This window comes from Cimex lectularius, unplaced genomic scaffold (genome assembly GCF_000648675.2).
Source record: "Cimex lectularius strain Harlan isolate CLEC.00 unplaced genomic scaffold, Clec_2.1 scaffold113, whole genome shotgun sequence".
Classification (NCBI taxonomy): Eukaryota; Metazoa; Arthropoda; class Insecta; order Hemiptera; family Cimicidae; genus Cimex; species Cimex lectularius.
In genome coordinates, this window is record NW_019392858.1 from 428,064 (window position 1) to 434,533 (window position 6,470).

Below are 6,470 nucleotides of genomic sequence, written 5' to 3' on the forward strand. Positions count from 1 at the left end.
GTCTGTAAGGCTGTAACTAATACACGAAGTTACATACAGTTACAGAACAATATATTTATTAAACAGGACTTGTTAAACAATCTGCAAAACCTTGCGACGTTCAATGCTTATATGCACTGCTATAGGATACATTTAATAACTGAGAGAAAACAAAACCGCTTCGGCCAAAACGCACATCATACCGCTGCGTGTGTCACAACCTAGCAAAACCGAAGCGGTAAACGCTTCGGTCAAAACCGCTCCGTGTGTCAGCGCCCTAAATGTTTTAATTTTTAATTGAATTTCAAATAAAATTAATTTTTTCTGTTTTTGGTTTTTAATTTCTGTTTTTTCTGCTTGTGATGTATGCTTAGTACACCTATAAAGAAGAAAACCTTAGTATTAATTAAACGGAATTTGTGGTGGAATAATGAAGTGGTGTGCTAATCTTTATCTTTAACAAATTTAATCTTAAAAAGTGTTTAAAAAAAATAAAAAAGAGCATCTTTAAAAAATAGTAAAGTAATATGAACAAACCTCGTCATTACACTAAAATTTCTGTCATTTGGAATAAATACTACATCCAATGGAATAACTGATTGGAAAAATTAATATAAACCTATTGATTTTTATACAAAAAATATTACAGAATTTATATAGATTAATATTGAATAAGGCTCCAAATATGACGTATAGTTGAAGGGCAATCTATATCGACGGGATTCATATGCAAAGCAGCAGTTCGGAGATTAACATATCTATTGATGCTTCTGCGTGCAACATAACTTGTCTCCATCGGCCTCGAAGCCCCCATGACTAAGTGAAGCGGGGCAGACGGCTGGAAAAATAGTTTTCCGACCCCTCGATTTTCCATCAAAAATTTATTGACCCGACACGACCCCCCCCCCACTAGATACATTCGGACTTGTGAATTTTTCGCGCTTTTGAAATTGTAATGTCGCCGACTTTTGAAATTGTATCCAGGATGCTTGTATATTATTAATAAAGTTTACAGACGGTTACACATAATTTGGCTATGTTCGCCGTACAAGTTGGCATTTTTCACCTTGAACTTGCGGTTTTCTTAGGTTTAATTTGTTCCCTTTATTTAAAATGTATATATGGATTTACATGTTTAGGAAAAATATTTTTGGCAGGTTGTGTTAATTAATTTTTTCTCACTTGTTCATTTTCAAACTTTTACATTAAAACGGTTCATCACGCGCAAGGCCTAAAAGCTTAAAAGCTCCCTCATTTCAAAATAAATTGCTTTTTTAGTGACAAGTCAACATTCATTTCCTGTTTACAATGAGCAGAAAACCATTGTTGTTTTTTATATTTTCCAGATATAGGGAAAAATTAAAATTTCTAACAGATTTTTTTTTATTTTGGACCTCAATCTAAGAAAGCTAGGTAAATATTTGCATTTCAGAGACGTGTCAGCTGGGCTTGTGTCGTATCATGCAATAAGATTTATTGTAATAATTCAGATATCGTGAGATGCGGTCGGGTGTGATGTAGGTTTCAGAAAAACATTTTCTTTATCGTGCCAACGTTTCGATCTTTTATTGAGATCATCTTCAGGNGCCCTGAAGATGATCTCAATAAAAGATCGAAACGTTGGCACGATAAAGAAAATGTTTTTCTGAAACCTACATCACACCCGACCGCATCTCACAATATCTGAATATCTATCGATTAACGGTCACTAATCTCTACACATTTATTGTAATGTAATCAAAATTCAGAAAATTGCTCATAACTACGGCAAAAACACAACGATAAAAAATGATCGGTCTACTCTCGCTGGTTTTGTGCTCCTCACTGAGCTGGCGTGCAGCCGAAACGCGTTTGACTAAAACGTAAACCGAGCCAGATCGGTTCAATGTTCATTGATTCGCAGACCAAATGCCACTAGCAATAAAGGTCGTGAGATTTCCTATTGAGGTTTGCGGAGTGAAGGACTGGTCGGGTCTATAATCGCTTTTTATCTGCCGGTCGTGTTTCGCCATTGTGCCATCATCAATGATCGTTCCGTAATCCGAAATGTACACTAACCACACAAAACAACACTCAGGTCAATTACTAAATACGCAGAAATTTCAAAATGTGTTTAAAATCAAAGTTCTATTCTTCCAGCACTGCTGAATATCCACTGTCATTGTCCGAGACGGAAAAAAGTAGAAAATAGAAAAAATAATAAAAGAAGGTAGATTTCAGTGGTAGATCTGAACTCAGAAATTGACACGAATGAAACAAACAAACACTTAAATTAACCATTGAATAAGGAGAAATTCGAAATCTTGTCTGACAGTAAAAATTGTCATCAGAATATAGAATATCATAAGGTTGAGAGTTATGCCTCTTCCCTCTTATATCCTTGTCATCGTAATATGTAGCTTTTTGGATCAATGATAAACTAAATATAATCATAAATCTAGTTTCGTCCTTTCAGCCAATATCATGTCAGGAGCGTTACGGATTCTTACATATTTAATTGTTTTGTCTACGAGTTACTTTGTCTTTAGTGTCCCTTTTATACGTTGGTAAAAAGTAACAGGGCATTGGGTATCCACGACTGCGAAATACCTTCCGATTAAAGAAATTTGTCGTCACTCCCTCGCTTATATCCTTAACAACTTGTTATGTATTTTTAGGGTCAATGGATGAATTAAAAAATATCATCAGTGTGTTTCGGCTCTTCACCATCTTCATTTCTATAAAGACAGTAGACACTATAAACATCACTGGTTTATCTGTGTTCCGAAATGAACTCAAATAACAAAAAAACCACTCGAAATCAGATTAACCATCGAGTAAGAAAAAATTCCTGTCATTGATGCATTGACGCCTAACACTGAATAATCTAAAATTAAAAGAGTCTGTTATCACCCTTTTTATATTCTTGTGAGCTTTAGGGTCAATATATAAACTAAACATAATTACATAAAACGTTACTGAAAATAAAAGTAATTTAGTTTTCTCGACTATATCATCAACAGGCGCGTTTCGGTTTGTCACCATCTTCATTGGTTTGGTTGTGTTATTTTGTCTTTTATAAATTGGTAAAAGTAAAAGTGAAAAGGTAAAATGGATCAACTAATCCCGCCTGACAGGTAAAGCTAGCAAAATAGATAGGCCAGAATTTTCGGAAACTACCAAACTAAATTAGAGATCAAACATGAAAGAAAAAAGCATCATACAGCAAAAAAGGAAAATCTTAATCACAAAATTAAAATCTGGGAATTATTTCTATTTTATTGAGTTCTTCCCAGCCAAGATATAGGTTATCCACACTGCCCATCCAAAAACCTACCACCTGGTTTTTGCAGGAAAAAATGGCCAACTTTGGAAATTCACATTTTCTCGGCCTTTTAAGTCACAGATCATCGATAGGTCAATTTTTTTAGAAAGTTTAACGTTGAACTAGATGGCTTTTTAAGATGGCCCTAACTTCAGCCATTCATCAATAAATTCAAAAATTCGGGAACATGTTAATTTTTGCATTTTTTTGCGTAAACATCAAATTGAACTGTGGAGCCAGGAAATCGTCCTGGAGAGGCGCCCTTTAGCAATCGATAGGAAATTTTAATAAGCTTTCAATTGGTTCCACCTTGCCTAACTATTTTCGAGTTATTCGAGATTTTCCGAGGACTCTTTCAAAAAACTGAACAGGGAAGCGATAATTCTTACTTTTTCTTACTTTGACCTTTTGGGATGCGGAATGATTCTGCTGTCGATAACCACTTGTTTACCTCAACACTGAAATTCAACTTTTCTTTCTCATTTCACAGGTTTTGTGGCAGTTTGGCTTCGAATAACGTATTGAACCAATAGGTTTTATGTATTGGAAAATCGGGAGAGAGTGATGAGCACGTACAAAACCAAGGTTTTACCCAAAAATCGCGAATAAATCGAAAACGGTTGAGAAATCGGGCAAAGTGGAAGGTGACAATTGAAAGCTTATTAAAATTTCCTATCGGTTTGTAAAGGGCGTCTCTCCAAGACGATTTCCTGGTTCCATAGCTCAATTTGAAGTTTTCGTAGAAAGCCCAAAAATTAACAACTTCCCGATTTTTTAAATTACTTATCAATGACTGAAGCTAGGAAAGCATGAGCAATCATGTTCAGCATACAATTTTCTAAAAAATGGGACCTAGCGATGGTCGGTGATTTAAAATGCTGAGAAAACGAAAGAAAAAGTGATCTAGTCTAGTAGCTTGCAGTACCATTTTAATAAATAAAAAAATAAATAAATTTAGAAATTGCTTTAGTACAGCAGTTTCAAGTTTCAATTAAGTTTTAATAACGGCCAAAATTAAAACAAAGGGTGTAAAAGTTGGACAGTTTTTATAATTCGCCTCGAAGAAATAAAAATACGGGAAACTCTACCCCTGCCGGCTGTAGAATTCAATACCCTTTCGCAGTTTTACGGTAATTATCGCAGACCTAAGATTCCCTTTACTAATTGAAATGCAACCAATCTCCTTGAACGGGTTTTCCAAGGATTTGACGCAGACTACATTGATTCGAGCCCGGAGGAAATTGATGTCCGTTGCGAGACCTCTGCAATCCCAATGAGCTCCGACCAAAACATGATCGATCTTAATTGTCCAGACTCATTTAACCAAACCCATTCATACACAAAAATAATAACATTTCTAATATTAACGAGAGGGGGGAATCCCAGTCCCTGAAGATGATCTCAATAAAGATCGAAACGTTGGCGCGATAAAGAAAATGTTTTTCTGAAACCTACATCACACCAGACCGCATCTCACGATTTCTAAATAAATATCGATTAACGGTCACTAATCACCATACATTTATACTGAAACAATTTTTTTCTATTTTGCCTATCTAAAGACGTAATTGGTTTAATTATATTTTTTAAGAATAGATATCTTTTATGAGTTCCCATGCATCAACTAAATAAGTATGAATAAATCTATGTTTATATTACATGTCACTTGTTATCGACAAAAAGTTTCCTCATAAATACAAATTGTTTATGTAAATTTACTTTAAAACACTGTGTAATAAAAACCCTCATTTTAAAAATATATATTTTAAACAGAATGGTTCTCTTTTCATATTGATTGTTTTATATTATTTATTGATTAATCTATATTTAACTTTTTACTATTTTCTTTCTTTAAACGGTTAACATTTGAAAAAAACATATTTCTTAGTCTTTCTCGATTTTCACACCTTTAGAAACAGCATAATTTTTTGAGACATCACTCATTAGAAACAGTTTATGTAGTTTTTAAAATGTTTCTTTATGTAATAACCATGAAATTTTTCTTATAAATTTTATTCCTTAGTTCGAACTATTCAAGAGTACATATACTTTTTTTTGTTTTTCTCCCATTTCTAATATAACATTAGTATATAATACTACATATATTATTTTGTTGTTGGTCATAGAGTTATAAAGATCAGATGTTTTTGGTTTATTTTATGGTTTAAATTTTCATTTTACCATATTGTGGCCACAATTGACGTCTCATTTTTTTAGGTTCCATGGGATAAAAAATAATAAACATATATTTCGAAGGATGTAATGTTTTGATTTTAATTAATCACAGTTCGCCACGTATTAATATTAAGAGACAATATTGCCAAATTTAATGAAATCTACATCTTGAATCGTAAAAGAATATATGTTATAATATATTTCTTTAAAATAAAAAAAGAGGGTTGTAATCCTATTTTCCGCTCGACGATGTACGTAATCGTCAAATCGTTAAATCCGGATGGAAAAGGGGTAAGACCGAAATTCGCGATCTGTCCTAGGCCCCAGAGGGCCGAACCTTAATTTTCACGCATAGATAAAGGAAAAAGAGCCCATATCGGAGATATGGATGTTGGGGATGTTCTGAGGGTGAGAAAAATGAGTGAGTGGCCTGTTGCTTGGGTTACTCACCTAGGAATCCAAAGGGGTTGCGGGGTTGACTCGAGCCGGGCAACTGCACGTTGGACGGAGTTGGCAAGAGCGGCAATTTCCGCAAGCAACCCCCGATCATCCCCCATTTCCCACCCTCAACGGATAGCGCCACCGATCCTCCCTGCCAATCAATATTTCTGCTTGGGTTCCATGCTCAAAAGATAGCAACCTCTGCGTTGGTACAATTTACAATTTGTGTTTGCTTTCAATAAATACTGTAATGAATGAATTAAGTTCTACTTGTAATTATAAACTTACAATTCGCCTATTGGTTTGATACCTAGGCAAGCGTCTGACTTGGAACCCACTAATGAAACTTTACAAGTTTAACTTTTTCAAGGACACGTTACAAAAAATGATACTTAATAATAACCTCTGATATAAAAAGCCTCCATTATAATTTCCAATTAATGACAGATGTATATGTTCAGCAAAGATCCTGAAGTGAACACTGACGACGATAGTGACTGAATGGTTCCTGCCAAAACAGTACAAAAAAAAAGATAGTTCTCATTGCCCAGAAAATGTCTTGATTATACCA

General features: G+C 34.4%; 1 protein-coding gene across 1 annotated transcript in view; it reads right to left on the minus strand.

Annotated features, from left to right (window-relative positions):
• Positions 1–5,994, minus strand: part of LOC106669491 — a 230,460-nt gene extending 224,466 nt beyond the window's left edge. The window contains exon 1 of the mRNA XM_014399012.2: positions 5,909–5,994. The gene's annotated coding sequence lies outside the window, so the exon portion shown is untranslated. The remainder of the gene's footprint in view (positions 1–5,908) is intronic.
• Between the last annotated feature and the right edge of the window lie 476 nt (positions 5,995–6,470).